The 19,757-nt window shown below is 42.7% G+C and overlaps 1 protein-coding gene across 6 annotated transcripts in view; it reads left to right on the top strand.

The window, feature by feature from the left end:
- Positions 1-19,757, top strand: part of cadm1a (cell adhesion molecule 1a) — a 304,829-nt gene that overhangs the window by 144,169 nt on the left and 140,903 nt on the right. The gene's annotated exons all lie outside the window — the stretch shown is intronic.

Genomic DNA, 19,757 nt, shown 5'->3' with positions numbered 1-19,757 from the left:
CTACACTCCACTGGCCCTGTAGTGATGTAGCTACAGATGTAAGCCTGCCAATTGTGTTCGTGGTAATGTTTACAAACCCTAACAGTTTTAAGGTTTCAGATTGTGTGTTTTCACTGCAATTTTGGGTCAAGATTTAGGGAGCTATTACTGTCAAAAATGGCAGTAAAACTGTAAAAAAACATTGCAGAAAACTGTATTCCACACTGCTATGGTTAAACTTTAGTGATTAATTCATGGTTCACATGCGTCCTGAATCATGGATGGCGATCCTTAGATTATCAGTGGTCTGTTACATCACTAGCCAATGGGCATTGTGGGTGGTTAGTCAAGTTTCTCCAGTGCTCAGTGCTAACTGCTGTGGTGGACAGAGTTTAAACTGGTAACAAATAACCAGTAGAATTAACTTTCCCAGCAGCACTGCTTGATCGGTCTCACTTCTTTGGGTTGCTGGAAGTCATGTTCCAATAGTAGCATACTATTACACCCATTTCCCATGCCTTATATTGACTGAACAGGTATAAAATTAGGACTGGCTATTGCAAGCAATTTCTATGGCACTCAAGTAGAGCTGGACAGTAAATGTATGATTCCTATAATGAATGCCAGTGCACATTCCAACAAGGATTACCGAGGTCCTCCACATTGACCTCCCTGATGATTGTTTGTGCATAGTTTTACCAGGTGAACATAGTGGTGACCTGGTGAAGAAACTCTGGTTGAAGAGTCCGGGAGATGACGGCTTCATCTACTTCTCACCAACCCTGGGTGATCAGCCTGAGGCAGCTCTTGCCCTCTCTGAGGCTCCTGACTGGAGCATCCTCCCCTGATCACGGACCCCTTCCCAACTCCTCTCTGATGCTAACGAACCAATGTCAACTGTGCCAAAGGGTGGAAGCATAGACACTCTGCCTGAGGGGCTTCTGGACCTACATCCAAAGTTTGGGAAGTCAAAGTGGCATCTGATTACGTCGCGAGACCCATTTGTGTGTATCCTGCCTTCAGCGATGTTCCTGTCCTTTTTGGTTTTGAACCCAGCCTTAGCCACAAGGATGCGGTTCATTGTGAGGCTAGTGGAATCTGAATACTAAGCAGGAGATGTTGCTTACTTGTGAGGTTTTTTTTTTCTTTTTGGTCTTTTTTTTTGCTCCATTTGCTGTTTCCTTTTTAAAATGCACATGATTAAGCAACGCATTTTTAACTATTGTTAAAAAAAAAAAAAAGCAGGCTGTGGAGCATCTGGATAAGACAGTGCATTCATTACTCCAGCTGCGTTTGAAGATTGTAAGAAGTGTTTCAGGTCGTAAATAGATGGATGTACAGTAAAATGACAAAACCTTGGAAGTCTTTAATGAGTCTTTCCTTTAAAAGACTACCTTTTAAGGTCCCTGCTTCATTTAAACTCCATAATTGCCTCAATCTTTGTACCTTTTTCGAAGTGCATTTCATAGCCAATCATATGCACTGTGCAATCAAATGGCTTTCCTTATACTCTGGACACAGGATGAAATTTAGGTCACACAGCATGTCACTTTGCTTTGATTCGCCCCTCAGAGGAATAATTTGCCTGCGCTGGGCTCCTGCCTTAATACTTTTCTCCAGCCAGAACAGAGGAAGCCCTCCTAAGGAGAGAGAAAGGGAGGGAGAAGAAAGAAAAGCCAGAGACTGCAGATGCATGGGTGTGGAAGATTTGAGCATGGCAGTGTCACACAAATAAATGGTCTGATTAAACATGAGAAAAAGACATCAGAGATTTGAGTCTAAATGCACATAGATCTGCATAAACTCTGAAATAAACTGTGAAACTACTGGAAGAAAAGTCCTTATCATCTTTTGGAGATCATTAAAAAAAAATACAAGCACCCCACAGGAGATTATCCAACCAACACACATGTAATGATTTAATTTTCACATTAGGAGAGCTCATTAATATTTTAACATCGTATGATGGCTCATTAATGCTATCATTAATATGCACCATTCCAGTGTGCACATATCAGTGGAAGTCTATTAGGCATTCTGTTTGTATCTTTTAAAGGCATGTGAATGCACAGAGCACTGAGGTTGATGAATATTGCTTAGGGATGGTTCCACCTTTCATAATGATGCATGCTAACTGGTGCTTTATTTGATAGGGAACAGTTCATTCCATTTGCAAAGTGCATTCATTCCAGTTCCTATGCACTGGGGGGTGATCTTTTTTTTAGTGAGGTGGAATGCTGGGGACTTTGGGGATTATATTCTTTACTGGTGTGCACGTAATGTCGTTTAGTTTTGGCACATAATTGTTGTTCGTGTTTGCCTGAGTAGATTGATTTTGTTGGCATAATTGGCATAATGAGTTCATTAGTATACATGATTACATTGTAAATCAGTGATGATTTGAACATCCAAGTGAAGTTTTCTGATAAAAAAAAAAATAAAAAAAGTTAAAAGCGCAATATGTGGGTCCTTATGGAAACATGCCTATAGTGGTTGTTGGACCTCACCTTAAAGTCTGTGCTGTTGTGAGTAACAATAGGCAAAATCCATAAACACTGCTAGTGTAATCTCAAAGTCATGTAGTGCCCTCTCTCCTTTCTGCTGTGAAAATCACAGTCTCCAGGTTCAGCAGCTCACCGCCTGCCCTCTGTGCCCCGGGGTGCTTGCTGAAGGGAAAGGAATTCCAGCTCCATCCACTCCACAAATGAGCTCTCAGATGGCAAACAAATCAAGATCCAATCATGGCGTATCTTACTCTGGGCCACGGAGTCGTAACAGCAATTGCAGTTGCCAGCAAAAACATGAGCACACACCAGCATTAACAGAAAAAGCATTAAACACGAAACAACACGGGCACGCGTGAAACATCACATTAACATTTGAGCAACAGCACAATCACAATGACCAAAGCAGCTCTCGGCCACTAAGGGCAGTTCACAGGATTCCAAGTTTACACAGATGTCAACCATTTCACGTGTTTTGTGGATGAGCCCTATATATAGATCTCCATATATTTAAAACCATAATGGCATCTGCTCTTTGCGTATGTTAAATAGAGTATATGCAATAAAAAAAAAAAAACATGATGGATGAGAACACTGAAAAAATATATACTTTATAAACAATAAAACAATAAGCATAAAACAGACCATGTGAACCACACTTCACTCCCAAAATATCCCCGCAGTGAAATATGCAGCTATTTGACCAAGGACATCTTTTTTGGTTAGGTTCATATTCAGATGTTACATTCCACATTAAAAGATGCATCTGTTGAAGGGAATCACATTCATTCATTCATTATCTGTATCCGCTTTTCCAGTTCAGGGTCGCGGTGGGTCCAGAGCCTACCTGGAATCATTGGGCGCAAGGCAGGGAATACACCCTGGAGGGGGCGCCAGTTCACAAGGCAACACATACACACACACATTCACTCACACACTCACACCTATGGACACTTTTGAGTTGCCAATACACCTATCAACATGTGTTTTTGGACTGTGGGAAGAAACCGGAGCACCCGGAGGAAACCCACGCAGACACAGGGAGAACACACCAACTCCAGTCACCCGGAGCGGGAATCGAACCCACAACCTCCAGGACCCTTAAGCTGTGTGACTGTGACACTACCTGCTTTTCTAAAATGGAGCCTCACACCCTTAACACCAGTTTTCTGAATCTCTCATATTTAGGTTTAGACAGAGAGATACTAATTTCTTTCTTTCATTCATTCATTTACTGTCTATAACAGTTTATCCAGTTCAGTGTCATGGTGGGTTCAAAGCCTACCTGGAATCACAGGGTGCAAAGAAGGATCTCACCCTGGTCCATCACAGAACAGCTCAAGTAAGGAACAAACTAAACTGGACTGTGATGTCTGACAGGATTCATGCCATTGGTCTGAGCTCAAATGAATCTATTTAGACCAAGAACCATTCGAATCTAGTTATGAACATCTCATCACATGTTCAGAAAAATGAAGCTATGATGAAGTAGAAACTGTGAGTGTTTTGTACAGTACTGGTCCCAACACATAGTATTGGCGCACACCTACAAACAAGCTGTCAACCACAGTGTGTTCATCACCAGCATGTTCCCTGTCACTAGACTGTCTCTGGTGTTCATACTCTTCTTCACTCGTTTACACGTTCTCTCTCTCGCTCTCCCTCACATGCAAACACAAACACACACACACTCACATACACTTACTCTCTCTCTCTCTCTCTCTCTCTTAGACACACACACACAAATGCACACACTCTCTCCAGCTCCACTTCTCCTCCTCCATCTGATGCTAGCTTGTGTGTAGTCACAGCACACCAGTGCTCTATGCAACGCATAGTCAGCCTGCAAAGAGCATGAATCATGAAAGCCGTGTAAAGATTCTGGCCTACACAATACAGAGTGTACTTTCCTCCGCCACAAGCTCCAAACTGACAGGATGGAACTTCCTTGGAACTATGAAGCTCTGCAGACTTGCATTTAGAAGGAGAAGCAGGCAAGGCTTACATGTGGATGATTGAATATTGATATGAACCTGCATTTGATGCTTTGTGAGTAGCCTGTGCACAGAGCTTGGAATGTGTCTTTAATGTTGTGGGTATGGACTGTATAGAATGGTACATTTTGCAGTTGTCAGTGTCGATGTATTGTAATAAATGCACAAATAAATAAGAGTTAGAAAGTTTTCCGTACAGTCTTTTAAACGTTATGCCCAGCCGAGAACTGTTCAGAATCCTTTAGTAGTTAGTATTTATCTGAATTGATTAGCTTGGCCCTCTCTGGTGAATGTATTCCAGGAGCCACCTCTTTTTCAGAATGAGTGGAATGTAGTGTTGCATATAATTGATGGATGACACAGTGAATCAATGTCTTCATTATATGAAATGTTATTGTTCACTGCTCCCACCAAAACATCGGCTGTCACTCACCGCCGAAGACCTCACTTGTTATTCCAGACGTGTTAGTTGCTCCGGCAGCACCTTTTGACTTGAATGTGTTTTCTTTATCTCAGACCTAGGTGTCAGATTTATTGTATGCGTTTGAGAGACGACCAATAAAAAAATAAAATAAAAAGAAGAGAGCGGGAACGAAAAGATGGCTGAAATGTCAGTCAGTTTAAAAAAAAAGGGGGGGGGGCTTTTTTAAGAAAAGAAAGCTCAAATCAAACAACAGGTTCCTGCAGAACATGAGCTTCACTGGAATCTATGGGCTGATCAACTTACACGTCCCGCTGAGAAGCCTTAAATGCCTTTCCCCCTGCAGACTTTGCAAAGTTCCCACTCTTTTCCCCTTTCCTTTCCTCCCTTTGAGGTGAAAGCCTAGTGTTCTTGCACCAAGCACAGTTTTCATGTGCAGCATTATGCATGAAGCTGGATGAAAAAGACGTTCTCTGACAGTGAAGCAGAGCACAGTGTGCCCTTTTTTTTTTTTTTATCAGGAACAGCCATGATTGCCAGCTTGATTTAAAAGCCACATATTTTATCTCCCCTCCAATCCTTTCCAGCCATGTTTCCTCATGGACAGTCATTGGGTTAACTGGCGCTGAAATTATCTGTGTGAAACACCAGTCATTACCATCACATCCACCTAATAAAGCAAGATTGCAGATTATTATGTGAACCCTTAATTGCAATCCCTAGGTGTCAGAGTTATTAAGTAGCGGCACTTCTCCTCCATGGCTCAAACTAGCTCTTACCCCGCCTGCTACCAGCTGCATACATGAGGGGGGGTGGGGAGGGGTGTGGAAAAGGGATTTTAATTTCAAGAAGCATTTTTATGATAAATTATTAATCAGTCTGGGCACTAATGTTATGCAGAAAATAAAGTGTTTGGTGTCTTATTGCAATTTTGCATGCAGTTCAGAAGTTCTCTCTTAATTGTGCCTTCTAGTCAGATTGTTACCGCTGTGCTCTTTCCATTTACCAAGTCTTGTGGATGAGGAGACTGAAGACGTGACAGGGCTGTGGCCAATCACTGAGTTCCCAGGCAGAAGTCACTCACTGCTAAATCACCTTCGATTCAACCCTCTTGCTCTGTTTTCACAAGAATCTGAAAATGCTCGAGTAAGTCTTGTGTGCTAATTGCTTTTTCCTTCTCTTTTTCTGCTTCTAGGTAAGTCTCTCCTTGACATTTTGGTGTGATGTTTGCTGCAGTGGGGCTCAGGTTGTTATGCAAGGCCCTGACCACTGGGCACGATTTCTGCTTGAGATTCTGGACACAGGTAGGGTGGTTCAAATTTGAGTTCATGTTCAGCTTTGAAGGGGCTTTAGTGCATCGCCTGGTATATCACAGGAAAGAAGTCGAATGGCCTCTTGAAATTCAGATTTAAAGCTCGTGCTATTACACAAATGACATTTCCACGACGTACTTTCCGTTTGTGGCTATGACTATTTACTGTTTCTGCTGTTCTTGCTTTAAATATTAATATCTGCGTAGGATACCTATTCCCAACATCTCTGCATCTGTTGTGTCATTGAGGGTTCCTGTGGAGGTGCCTTATGAAATGTCAGGCAGATTTGTCCTGATGCTGAGATGAAGAATGCCTAATGATTTCATAATGCCCGAGTCGCTAGGCTTTCGCATCTGTCCCCACTTGCGCTTATGTGTTTTCCCAGCTGCATTTCATTCATCTCCTGGAGCTTTAGATGAAAATGGATATTTCTCTGATATGAATGCGGCTCTCGCTCTGGTTAAGAGGCGCATCTCTGACGCACAGAGAGAGAGAGAGAGCAAGAGAGAGACACATGCCATTATCTGCCGCTGTATCCTGCCCATGGCTGGCATGGATCTAAGCAATTAGGCCAGATCAGTGGCAACCTTTCTTGCCCTCGCCCCATTATCAAGATCGCTAATTACTTCCAGTGCTGTGTCCCTGCTCTGCTCCACTGACCGCTACCTATTCCCATGCATTGTTCTGCACATAGGAGGGGAAGGCCTGGGGGTATGTGTGTGGGTATGTGTCTTTGTGTGTATGTGTGCATGGGAGATGAGTAATGTGGATTTACTCTCACACACATACATTCGCATGTAAAGAAGTTTAGTTCACAAGACTTCTAAAAAAACAGGATGTTTCCTATAGAAGTCCTACATCAGCTGAACAAGCAACAGAGATTTGAAGCTGCAGGATGTGAACCAGTAGTGTGCATGTCTGTTTGTTTTTATTATATATTTACCCCCCCCCCCAAACTACTGCTCTAGCTTCTATTTTTATAGTGGCCACCAACAGAGAGGAAATCAATAGATGTTTAACTCAGTTAGATTTGCCATGACACTGGTGACTCTTTGTATGTGAAAGGTTGGGACTCTGTGTTGAGCTGCTAATGAGCAACAGTATGCTGAAAGGGGAGGAACCCCCTACTGTGAAAAAGAAACAATTTTTTGCTACAAACAGCTGTAGTGAAAAAAGATGGACAGCACAACTGCTGCTTGAAATAAGATAAAACCATGCACATCAACCATAATAAAAACACTTTTTACTGACTTGCCACCTCAACAATAAAACAAAAAAATCAGTTTGTAAAATATGCAAAATCACAAAGTATATTCCATCAACATTACTGTGTGGATTAAAAGATCCATAGTTTAACTGAAGGGCCTCCAGAGCGAGGAGTTTTTCTTTTTCTTTTCTATGATTCAAAGTCAAGTTTACACATATAGATGACTGTGAAAGCAGTATAACACTGAAAATATTGGTAAAATGAATGACCAGATAACCCCGTAAAATTAACAGTAGTTCATTAGTGCTTATCATTGAAATAGCATCAAATAACAAATTTACAACATGAGGTGTGGGGCTGGCATTTTGAACAACAGTGAACTGCCTCAAACTTTAAATATTTAAACTCTTTGAAATTGTATTTCTGCAGGAGTGGATTCACTGATCAGACTATTACATTGTTACAAAATAATTAATCAGTAATTGCATCACTAACTTTGTTTTTTTGTTATTTGTTTTTTTACATTAGGATTATTATCCCCCAAAACACTGCAGAAGTTCGACTGAAAGTATTGTGATATTATTAGTGTTGTTAACGCTGTTAGTGCAGTTAATGTCTTCAGATGGTCAGGTACAGCATGTGGTACGTTCATAATCACAGAATACAAATATAGTGAAACTGCATGGATTTAGAGCTGTAAAATACAATCTCACTTTTTTGTTTACTGTTTCGCATCAGAATAATGTGTGGCTGATATCAGCTGATGATATGAGAGCTATGTCAATATATCATGCTTTACCTGACCATTTAAAGAAATAACAGGTAAGAAATAAACAGAAACAAGTGATTGAGAAATTTGCTGCACTAGTTCAGCATTGAACTCATTACCATTATATTACCATATTATTATTCATTATTATCACTGATCTCTAAAATGCTACTGACATTCTTCTGTTTTTGACATAATCCAGTCTTTTAAATCTTTGTCTTGTTGTTTAACCCAACCTTGAGTTTTAAATCTTTGGAGATGAACAGCTGTCCTGACTTTGTGCTGTTTAGTTTCCTGACAAACCTTGGAATTTGCATTTAATTAGTGATATGTATTTGATTTAAACAGTTTACTAAAAAATACCGTAGTATTAAGATGTGTATGTGTTTTTTTAATAATCAGATACATTCATTGGGTTTCCAAATTATATTTTGATATTGGGTTATTTTTAATTATGATAAAATAATACTGAGCTCACTATACCTTAGACACTAGACACTATATACCTTCATATCTGATGTCAAATAGGTCTTTTTAGCAGCATAGGATCCAGCTGCCTTCGCGGGGTCCATGGGGAGTGCTGTCTAAGCAGAAGCCTTTTAAATGTATCAGGCATCTGATGGAAAGCCTTCAAGGTGGCAGTCCATGATAGCCACCAGCTCCACCACTAGGTTAGTTTTGGAGAAGGGTTGGGGAGGGGAGGGGGGGTGGGGACATCGTGTGCGTGAGAAACAGAGCTGTCAGTGCATCAAGCGCAATAAGAACGAGTGACTTGAAAACCCTGCCTCAAGTGCTCCTCCACATCATGTGAAGTTCAGAAGAAAGCGAGGGGAATGGGGAAAGGCGCCTCCGGGTTGGAGAGCTCATCCAAGCCCGGCTATCGATCGGAGGACCTGAGAGCTGCGGGCCAGAGTTAGCGGGACAAGTTGAATATGGAGGAGATAAAAAGTGAATGATATTGACTGGCTTCATTAAGGATATTAGTGTGATTAATAGACCTGTCCCAGCCTTTGATCCAACTGTTTCACTGTTTGTCAGCTTCCTCCCAGAAGTCAGCCGATACAAAGTGAAGTGTGTGCCAGCTAATGGGGCTTCTGTCCTTTGAACGCTGAAGGTTAGAAAAGGTCTTCATGGCCTACAGCAAAGATTATTCATGGGGGGAAAAAAGGAACTTTGTAATGGCGAGCATGCCTCTCACTAGCGAAAGGTCAGATATCATAGATAACAGGGCGACTAAAAAGTTATGAGTGATATGCTTTTAAAAACACATAAAAGCAGCGTGTCCTTTTTACCTGCAGTGGTCCTGAGATTTGTGGCTGCTGCGAGGTTATGGGAGCTGGAGTTCTCAGTGGATTAGAGAGTTTATTGTGAGGCAGGGCCCTGACTTCAGTCATCTGCAGGCTGAGCTCATTGAGGGTCGTTTCTCCAGTGGATGAAAATGAAGGGTGATTAATTCTCCCTCGGGCTGCAGTGGCTCTCTTCAAAGCTGGAAGTGTTTGGGAAGTAAAGCAACAAGAGTAGCCGGCATGTGACGGTCTTGCTTTTCAGTGCCGGCACCAAACACACCTTCAGTAGTCAATTCAAATTCAGGACTTGATATTGCTTCTCGTGTATCACATAACCACACAAGCATGACTCGCATTATTTCAGCAGGGACATTGACGTGTTACACTGGCATTCAAACTGTCATTCTTACCATTTAGGCTCAACATAGCCGCTCCGATTCCAATCCACTTTACTCCAAAGGATCTAGAGATCCACCCCCTGCATTCAGAACTGCTGAAAGAGCGAGATGGCTGCCCCGGGACTAGCTCTCACAGTATTGACACAGAGCAGCGGCACAGTAAACATTCAGTGTGTGTTTTAGCAGACGGGGTTTAGTAGTTGCTTAAAAGCACTAAATGTTTCATGCTTGCCCTGCTCTAATTTACTCTGATGTCTGAAACTTCAAGGCATAACCCTCAGAGAATTGCGTTAGTGGCGTGACCGGAGTGGTCAGGAATGACTTAACATGATCAGATTAGCCGCCGCAAATTCTCGTATGCATCCTTTTCATTGCCAGGACACCATTTAATCATGAAATAGAGGAGCCTAATCCAATTGATCTTGATGAATGATCAATTACTATGACTAAGAAAAATCAAATAAGGCTAATGAACTTTAATAAGGAATTTTAAAAGCCATTTTTAAGTGAAAAATGACCTCTAAGAATGGCTTAAATAGCGGAACGAATTGAGGGACCCCTGTATGTTTACAAAAGCCAGTGATTTCAAGGCTGATTTTAATAATTGACTTGGGAAAGTGCCTGTGCAGAAGTTTGCTGATAAGCAAGAAGAATAGCTTGTAGTGTTTGAATCACAAAAGTCTATCGATCCTCTCGCTGAATAATGCACAGTGGCAGAGTCTTTGTCTATGGGGTAATTTATGGATTGTTTCTGACCTCACTGGCTTCCCATGTATTCTTCTTTGTTGTATTTTTTCCCCTTTTCTTTCTTTCTGTGCTTAAACCTCAGAGTGTGGTGGGCTGCCAAACTTCCATGTTTGCGGTGATAAATCCAGACAGATTGTGCTCTAGACTCCCTCACTCCCTCAAGTGGTACAGGTCCTTAGACTGGAAGCAGCACTAAAGGTCAGCCGTTATATCATCTTTTCTCGCCTGCACGCGGGCAGGACGTGTCATGTCAGATATAGCCGCTCATTACTCGTTGTGTTCGGCGGAGGGCTCGGGCTGCCCATTCTCTTAACGGGATGTATGTGGAGCCATCAGGCCAACAGTTGTTATTTCAGGCCTTGCTCAGCACTTCTAACCCACCCCATGCTTAGCCGTTTAATCATCTTTGCTTTTGTTGTGTTTTGTTGTGTGCCGTAGGTCAGAAAGTGCTGAGTGGAGCTTTAGCACCTCATACTAAGAGAGACGCGTTGCCGTTTGTGGAATAAGTGGAACACACCATTGGACATTATATGCAGCACTTTGCAAATTAATGAGCTAAAACGGCACATCATATTATCCTGACCTACAGCCTCGCGGCACCACGCACAGAGCCATATCAGGTTCATGCTTCATATCTTGTTATGGTCGTGTGAGTTAAATATGTATTAATAGTGATTGGGATTCAAAATCTATATCATAACCTTGTTCATCATAATCCTGTCATATCCCTGCGCTTCTGAATAATGCAATGCTTTAGTACCCATATCTATAATGTATGTTGCCTATGTATTAGTGTTATGCTTTTATAGCATATCAAAATGTACCCACAAGGCGTGACTGTTGAGTGAGGGGAATCAAACGGCACTTCAGCGTCGCCGCACGGAGCAGACATTCATTCCATTTGTGCAAAAATGTTCAAGGTCATTAACTTAGACTCCCGATTAACATGCAAATCTGGACTTTGGCCTGTTAAAACCATGTAGATCCTGATTCTTAATGTGTATTCAGCTTGTCTAAAGTCTAACAAACCGTACTGAGCTTAAGAACAAAAACAACACCAAAAAAAATCTGTAGAGTAAGTCAAGTGTAAAAACACCTTCACCTGCAAATTAGAATCTGAAATCCATGAAAGCTTGTAAACCCAATATTTTCAACAGCAGTACGTTTTTACCTGCCTAATTCCTCAAGGGAATTTCTCGTCTTCTGTTTCCACCTCAAAGCCATTGCATATAATTGTATTTTTTTTTTCCCCCTCGTCCTTTGCAGATGGATTACGAAATGAGGTTTCTCGCTCATTTTGCTTGCTTTTGTTTTTGTCGCAGGTGACGCCTGCTATCAGCTTTTGGCCTTTGTGGGGAGCATTAGGTATTCCGAGTGGAGCTCTGTTTACTGACAAGAATACGCGACTCTCAGCCGCGCGGCTGAAAGGTGCTCAGTAGTGACAATTATTCCGCTCAAAGTGACAGAAAACAACAATGACTAAGATGAAGAGAGAGAAGTAACCTTCAGTGAGTCTGCTAAAACAAGAGAGGAGCCTCCCCACGCAGAGGATCTGTCACATCACTAACTGTTCACTTTTAACTCTTATGAAGCCTTTTTATTATTATTATTATTATTTGCTTCTTCTTACATCACATTTGTCAGCATATCAATGTCTCTTGAGCACTTGTGGCATCTAGGATGAAAGAATCCAGCCAGGCCTGGGTGGTGCTCACTCAGTGGCTGTGATCCAGGTTTATTATAAGCATTGAAATAATGGGAGAGCCTGTGATCATAGTGTTTTGTGCAGTGGTGATGGTATTTCAGAGCTCTGTGCAGCTGTTTTTATTATGGCTCAGATACAGGAGTCACTTTGTCTACTGAAAATTATCAGCTGAAAATGGTAAAAAAAAAAGCACTTTTGGTTATTGACTAAAATGTTAAAAAATAAATTAATTAATTAATAAATCACACAACTCCAGGGACCTGGAGGTTGTGGGTTCGATTCCAGCTCCGGGTGACTGTCTGTGAGGAGTAGGTGTGTTCTCCCTGTGTCCACGTGGGTTTCCTCCGGGTGCTCCGGTTTCCTCCCACAGTCTAAAAACACACATTGGTAGGTGGATTGGCGACTCAAAAGTGTCCGTAGGTGTGAGTGAATGTGTGTCTGTGTTGCCCTGTGAAGGACTGGTGTCCCCTCCTGGGTGTATTCCCGCCTTGCGTCCAATGATTCCAGGTAGGCTCTGGACCCACCGTGAATTGGATAAGCGGTTACAGATAATGAATGAATTAATATTTCAGATTATTTTGATGATATTGAAAATGAGCAAATGCTTTAGAACAGTGAATAGAATTTATCGTATCTGTTTTATTTTTTCTTCTTGAGGATGTTGTATTTTTAAAACTTTTTTTGTGATTTTCAGTTCTGGTTGCAGCCAAGGAAGTGCATCTTGGGGCAACACTCTTCACATATTCTAAAAATACAGCCTCGTGTGAATTTAGAATTTTAGGCTGGTTGGCAGTGGCCTTCAGTGTTAGGCTGAGGACTAGTGGTGACTTCACAGCAGGCGCTCTATACTTCGCTGAAACTGACCTGGTGGAATTTACCGATTTAATCTTTTTGAGCCAGGAATCATTTTGACAGAGCCGAGCGCTTGATGCTGGCCGTCCCTAGCAAATAAGGGAGAATTACGAGTGGCCTTTGCCGGGGGGGAGAGTAGGGAAGGCTTGGAGGGGAAATGGATTAACTGATCCCTGTCAGCGAAAGCCGCACGAAAATGCATCCCATATGTCTTAAACAGCCGAAGGAAAGGAATTTGAATGTCCCCCTGGTGGAATATTGACAGCCTGAGATAATGGTACATTGATCCTCATCTCCAGCCTTTTGTGTTGAGGGTGAATTCTTTCTGTTGCGCCACATTAAAATCGGTTTGCTGTTGGTTTATTCTCGATATAAAGAAAGGAGCTTGCGGGCCTTCTCTTTTTTAAAACAATCAAACCCCTGGCGACTGAATCGAAGGAGGTAGAGGAAACATTTTGCTGCCGTCTCTGGCTGCCCAGGCAGCATTCTTATGCTGTTTTTTTCTTCTTCCCAGCCTCTCGAGATAATGTTGTAAATGAATATTGATAATTTGTCTGTGAGATGCTCCTCATAAGTGCTGCTTGGCTGGGTAGAAGTCATTATGCACTTCGTATTTGCATTCGGTGAGTTACAATTACCTGTCCCGCATGCTTGGTGCAGGGCTGTATTAACAAGCCTGCTCTTTGATTCCATCTATCCAGCACTGTCAGGGTCTCGCAGGCTGCACAGCTGTGATTTATAACAGCGTTTTGGAGGTGTACATGAGGCACCCACACGCTGATCCATCACTCGGCTCTCCACCCCCCCACCACCCCAAGCCCCTCACCACCAGCACCACCACCCGCCAGGCCCCTCTCACACCAAGCAAAGCTCAAATTAGGCCTGGCGTACTCCAGGCCTGCCCGCTACGCGTGCTGCTCCCAAGGATTAGGGCCCGGATTAGCAGGGATTAGATGGGATCTCCTGTAAAAATGAGCAAATGATTGAACGGCAATATTGTGCAAACAAAGGCAGGTTTTGTTTGTTTCGCCTAGCTTTTTTTTTTTTTTCTTTGGGTGATCCTGGTCTGTGCGATTCATCCCAGTGTTGTTTTATTTCCGTTCCCTTCCTTTTCTTCCTTTTTTCCTTTTTTTTTTTTTTTTAAAGAATCAAATATGAGCTTTTATCTGCGTTCCACACCATAGCGCACCACGTGTTCCCCGTGAACCGAAAAAACCCCACACAGCAGTGAAAATGCAGCAAATTTCCAGCGCTGCGAAAAGAAAGAATGCTAATGTGACTAGATAAATGAGAATTTGTTTGTTGCTATAGCAACTCCTTGGGTCATAAGCCAGCAAGGAGATGAGGCCAGGGCTGAAGCTGTGAAGGTGATTAGTCTTTTGTGTCTGTCATACTTAATTTAGCATCACACACACACATGCACTTACACACACACTACACCTCCAGCATTACACTCAACACCACCGGAAATGAAAGATGAGAGACTATTTCAAGGGAGATTAAATATACACAGCATATTTAATCAGACCAAGAAGCCATTGTCAACTTTATTTATGTGGATTCTTGAGTATTGATAGTATGTACAAACCATGTTTTTGCCCTTTTTGTCATTGTCTGCTGTGGTGCAAAGATAAGAGATCTATTGTGTGTCGATAGCTACCATTGACTTTTTGTACAAATTGCAAGTGGCAAAATGTATAGGGAGTAAATGTGATTTTTTTTCCCCATGAGTTTAACATTCTGCATTAAAAATTAAAATAATAACGAGATGCATACAAACTACATCTAACATCCAAGTGGGGTGTCTGTACGACCTACGGTCTCTTCCGTACACAGTGACTTTTACAGGAGAAAAAGATAAATAGTAAGAAAAAACATAACAAATACAATAGGGTTCAGTGCACTGAGTGCTTGAACCTGAATAATAATAATAAGACGGCACTGTGGCACAATAGGAAGTGTTGCTGTCACACAGCTCCCGGGTCCTGGGGTTGTGGGTTCGAGCCACGCTCCGGTGACTGTCTGTGTGGAGTTTGGTGTGTTCTCCCTGTGTCCGCGTGGGTTTCCTCTAGGTGCTCTCACGGTCTAAAAAACAACAACAAAACAATACGTTGGTAGGTGGATTGGCTACTCAAGTGTCCATATGTGTGAGTGTGTGAGTGAATGTGTGAGTGTGTGTCGCCTTGCGAAGGGTGTTCCTGTCTTGCGCCCACTGATTCCAGGTAGGCTCCAGACCCACCGCAACCCTGAACCAGATAAACGGTTACAGACAATGAATAAATGATGAAATTAAAAATATTTTAAATAAAAATATTACTTGTGCTGAATGTATTTTCAACTCTAAACTACCTCATCAGAGATTCTGACAGAAATTGGAAAACATTAAGCTCCGAGAGCATTAGTGAAGTCATTTCAGAGGCATTGAGTGGAGCTTCAAGTTCAGAAAACACAGTTCCAGTTCTCCACAGTCTCTTGCTCTGGGCTTTATACTCTTCTAGCCAACACTTGCCACTGATCTTCAGCTCCAGAATATGTCTTTCATTTAATGCTTGGATGTGGAGATTCATATGAGCTGTGTTTGCATAATGGACATCTGCATCCACAATAGATGCTTTACATTCTAAGAACGGTCTACAAACTTTAGAACATGTAATTCTGTAAATTTGCATATTTAATAGTAACACACAAACCAGTGGCACAACTGCATTCAATTTTAATTAATTAATTTAGTGGCAAATCCATCATTTCCATTTGCCTACACCACCAAAGTTTGAAAAACATGGTCGTAAATAAATCTTGGAAATGTGGCCACTGTGCTGCTGGCTGTCTCCTGAGAGGCTTCCAGCAGGGCTCTTCAGGGTGAGCTGAAGGCACCCAGCGCATGCACACGCACGCTTTGTAAAGAGCCATGGCCACTGGGCTGTGGCTAACATGACACTCGCAGTAGCCAGTTTTTGCCCACAGAGCCTGAGGACCACGAGTGGACGTGTGAGTGAAGACCTGTCCTCCCTGTCCACACTCACACACTCTTCTGGGTGTGAGTGCACATGCGCGCACACACACACACACACACACACACACGCACGCTTGAGCTCTCTCGCTGGCATCTGCTTGACGTGACCTAGCCTGGCAGCCATGGCTCGCTGGCCCCTGGAGGAGAGAAGGCATTTTTGCTTGCATACTCAAGAGCTAATGCAAACACCCACTGCTTTTCAATCTAGCTCGCTCTTTCTTTCTCTCTCTCTCCTCTCTCACACTGGTGATTCAGTGTTTGAGCCCTTGTGTGGGCAGCCCAAGGGACCAGCTTCCAGCCTCTCCGTCCACCGCCAGATCTTTCTCCCCACACACCCCCCCCACCATCCCCCAAGCACCGACGCTAAGGGACAGCATCTCTCATCTCACATCTCCGCCTGGCAACAGCCGGCTCTTCAGCTAGCCCCATTGTGACAAGTGGTGCTAAGCTGCTTAACCAGGTCCATCATCTCCCCAACACGTTTGTAATGGCCTTCGGATGCCACCCCACCTCAGCCCTCGTCCCCAGCTTTATCTCCGTGCCACATTCGGCCGCTTAATCAACATGCAGCCCCCTGCTCTCCCGGCGTCTGCTTCACCTGGTTTGCATAGACCTTAGGGCAGCCTGGTCCCTAGTGCTTTAGCAATGAGGTGTGTATGTATCAGGCAGTGGAGCTGGACCCGGCCTCCAGGCCACTTAAACCTCTCAGCCACTCTCCCCAGAGAACTCGCTAATTCCCACAGCCATGCAGACTCAGGCAGCAGTGCAGATGAGCCTCTCTTTTTCTTTTCCTCTTCCTCTCACACTCTCTTTATCCCTCTCCAGGCAGAAGAGGAGGAGGTGCCATCACCAAGGCCGTTGCCCACACTTTTTTGGACGGCACCCCACAGGGGGCGGTAATTGCAGCAGACCTGCAGATGGGAGGGGACAGGCTACTTTTTTTATTTATTTTTCCAAAGTGATACACTGTTCTTTCCAGCTTGCCCCTGTCGGCTAGCGTTGACATTAGTGCTCTAGTGCTGTGGGCTGGCAAATAATTCTTCTGCCTCTCGTCTGATTAGCGTACAGCTCTGCTGCTGAGTGAGAGAGAGAGGTTTGTAAGAGGACTTATGATTGAACTGACCCAACTAATTGATCTCGCAATTCCATTTAACTGTAAAACAAAAATTCATCCCCATCCAACATGGACTGCCATCGTTTGTTTGTTTCTAAAAAAAACAAACAAACAAAAAAAAACACTTTTCAAAAGTACTTCTGTTCATGGCAAACCTTCAAAGTTGCTAAAATCATCCCAAATTTGAATGCTTACCTGAAGAACTGGTCCTACTTTAAAGTTAAAGTAGATGCTTCAAGGTGTTGGCCCACAGTACACAGTTCTTCTTAACAACAGTCCACTTTTTAGTCTTTGGCTTTTAATCCCCAAAGACAACTTTTATTTTTTTTGGGATTCAACTCACCTTACACCTGCTGGTTTCAAGCAAGAACCACCTAAACCTGTTTGATGCTTCAGACTGCTGGCCCACAGTATGCTGGTTCTTTTCATAAGGCCAGCCCACTCATATATCTCCTGCTTCAGCCCACTCTTCGTCACTTTTGCCCATTGATTTACTGTCGGCATTTATCCAAACTGCTCCCACTCTTATCGCTCGTAAGCCAGAACCACCAAACTAGATACGAAGCTTCAGGCCATTGGCAAATAGTGCAGTGCTGATATTCATTCTGATGACCCACTTCTATCCCCCTTTCTTATCCTTCATTCCCCTCATTAAACCTCCTCATTAGACCCTAAACTTGGTATATAAGCTGTAATGGCGCTGATATATATTTGCCCACTGTTCTCTTTTTAAACATTCGTATTTAGCCAGCTTTGTGGTGGCAACGTCTCTTTATAAACTTCACGGTTTTAATTTGCTCTCAGCTCTCCCCCCTTTCTTTTCTCGCAATGATGTCTTGCTCGGAAATTACTGCCCCCTCTTTTTTTGCTGCATGAGTTCATAGGGCTCAATTATGGGTCCGTAATGAATGGTTGTAATCAGCAAAAGCACATTAGGGAAGGTAGGGAAGGGAGTGGGCAAGAGCGGCCTGGTTGCTTTGTGGGCAGGCTCTCATTTTGCCACGTTTGATTGAGATCAGTCCACCCCTTTTGACTAGCACTTCTCGTCTCAGACGTAACCATGGTTTCTGTGGGTCGACAAAGTAGCTCATATCAAGAGGTTGCTGTAAAGTCGTGTTCCCTCTCTACTACTTACACATGGATATGTCTGGTGTCAATCAGCAATTTCCTTGCGCTACCCGACACTTTAGCAGAATGTATTTTTAGCTGCTTTCAGATGTGCTAAAGACTGGTGTCACATTGTAGCTGCTGACCCTGGTAGGTAGGTGAATAAGAGGAAGGTGGAGGTATGGTGGTGGTCTTTTTATATATACATATATAGTTATGATTTTTTTTTTTTTGTTTTTTTTCCCCTTTTTCAAAAAGAGGAATATCCAGCTATGTTGATGGTGCATCCACCCATGACTAATTATGGAGCGAGGATGGGTACTGCTAACCCAGCCAATTTGCCCAGCACAGGCCAGCACTGCCAACAGAGGGGAGATTTTACAGTGGCTGCTTATGTGAGCTTGCAGGGAAGTGTGAAGAGTTTTTATCTGTCCTTACACACCACCGCAAGACTCTGGGGAAAGAGATTGAGTTTTCACCTGTAAATGTTATTCACACCATTTTCGTCTTAAAAGCTCCTAACAGTGTTCTGTCATTAAATTGACTTGTCATACCTGTACGATTTTATGCAAATGTGGATCCTATAACAATGTCATTTTTACGTTCTTAAAAATAAAGGTGTGTAAACTGTCCTTGACTCATAACTAGTATGGTGATTTTGTGATACCTCATCTCTTCATCCGTCTGACCCTGTTTACTTGTTTGTTTGACCATGTGCTTGAATTCCTTGTGTCTCCAGGGTTTCGGTTTAAGTCCCACCTTGTTCCTGTCATGTGACCTTTGCATAGGGTTCAGGTGTTTCTTATCGTCTGGTGTATAAATACTCCTCTTTGCGTTGGCGTAGGCTTTATTCTGTAAAATGTGTGTAGTTCACCTTTGTGAAGCCTCTTTAAACCTGAAAGTAATTTTGTCTTGTTTAAATGAATGGTCCTTAAAAGGTGTGTCTTTTGAAAAAGATGAAGAACCAAAAGTGTTTTTGGTGGCATCACTCCAAAATCATTTTTCGATGTCTGTGTTTTTGAGAGTATACTGCTCTGTCTCTGAGATTTTGCCTGATACTTAGCCTACATAAAATGCCTTATAAAATCAGAAATTGGTAGTCAGATGGTCTTGTAGTGTTTGAACAAGTTGGGAGATTAATCAAGAGCCCGTCTGGCCAGAGCTATTGGCTTGAGTGAGTAACTTGTGAGGTTGTGTCATCTTGATGGATTCGCAGAATTGTGAGCGATGGAGAAACCTCCAAATGTCAAGAAAGTGCCCTCAGATGTGCTCGCTCTGATGGATGTAAAGTGGCTAGAAACTCAGAGGGATTTATTCCAAAATAAGGTGATATATCATAATAGTCTTA

This window comes from Hoplias malabaricus, chromosome 15, assembly GCF_029633855.1.
Source record: "Hoplias malabaricus isolate fHopMal1 chromosome 15, fHopMal1.hap1, whole genome shotgun sequence".
NCBI classification, from domain to species: Eukaryota; Metazoa; Chordata; class Actinopteri; order Characiformes; family Erythrinidae; genus Hoplias; species Hoplias malabaricus.
The sequence above is the reverse complement of the archived record's forward strand: the minus strand, read 5'-3'. Positions and strand labels throughout refer to the sequence as shown.